This window comes from Gossypium hirsutum, chromosome A12 (genome assembly GCF_007990345.1).
Source record: "Gossypium hirsutum isolate 1008001.06 chromosome A12, Gossypium_hirsutum_v2.1, whole genome shotgun sequence".
NCBI lineage: Eukaryota > Viridiplantae > Streptophyta > Magnoliopsida > Malvales > Malvaceae > Gossypium > Gossypium hirsutum.
The window spans coordinates 65,391,659-65,392,992 of NC_053435.1; positions in this window are offsets into that span (position 1 = coordinate 65,391,659).

A 1,334-nucleotide genomic window follows, 5' to 3' on the forward strand; every position below is an offset into this window, starting at 1 on the left:
AGGATGTGTGTTAATGCAAGGGGGTAAGGTTGTGGCTTAAGCATCTCATCAGCATAAGATGCATGAGGCAAACTATCCAACGTATGACTTGGAGTTGGTCGCAGTGGTGTTCTCACTAAAAATTTGGAGGCAGTACCTTTACGATAAGAAGTGTATCATTTACACAAATCACAAGAGCCTCAAGTATCTCCTCACTCAGAAGGAGCTAAACCTTAGGTAGCGTAGGTGAATTGAGCTGCTTAAGGATTATGACTGTTCGATTGAATATCACCCTGGTAAGGCTAATGTGGTAGTTGACGCACTGAGCCGTATGGCTATTACTAATCTGAGGGAGATGTTTGCTCGTCTTAGCTTATTCGACGATGGCAGTCTGTTGGTTGAACTTCAAGTTAAACCGAGGTGGATTGAATAGATTAAGGGTAAGCAGTTGGAGGATGAGTCACTGGGTTCTCGATTTCGGCAGATAGAGAGTGGGGAAACTTCAGATTTCGGACTAAATACCGAAAGGTAGTGATCTAAGACAGTCTATACTGCAAGAGGTGCTAGTAGTCCTTACGTTATGCATCCTAGTGGGAATAAGATGTACCGAGACCTTCGTGAGTTATATTGGTGATCGAGTCTTAAGTGTGAAGTTACCGACTTTGTGAGTAAATGCCTTACTTGCAAACAGGTTAAGGCTGAACATCAATTACCTTCAGGGTTGCTTCAGCCAGTGAAGATTTCACTTTGGAAGTGGGAGAGAGTAACTATGGACTTCATTAGTGGGCTGCCCTTGACACCTACTAAGAAGGATTCAGTATGGGTCATCGTAGACCGGTTAACTAAATCTGCCTATTTCATACCTGTGTACCGATTATTCATTATAGAAGCTAGCTAAGCTATATGTGTCAGAAATAGTAAGACTGCATAGGGTACCAGTTTCCATAATATCTGATAGAGATCTTCGTTTCACGTCCCGATTCTGGAAGAAGTTACATGAGGCACTAGGTACAAGGTTGGACTTCAGTACTGCGTTCCATCCTCAAACAGACGGCCAGTCAGAGAGGGTGATTCAGATACTGGAGGACATGTTAAGCAGTTGTGTGATTGACTTCCGGGGCAGTTGGGAGGATTACTTACCATTAGCAGAGTTTGCATACAACAATAGCTACTAGTCTAACATACAGATGGCACCGTACGAGGCATTATTAGTTCGTAGGTGTCGTACTCCTTCGTGTTGGACTGTATTGGGTGAGCGGCATGTTCTAGGCCCTGAATTGATTTCTGATACCAAGAATAAAATTAGATTGATTCAGATTAACTAAAGGTAGCATCGGACAGACAGAAATCTTATG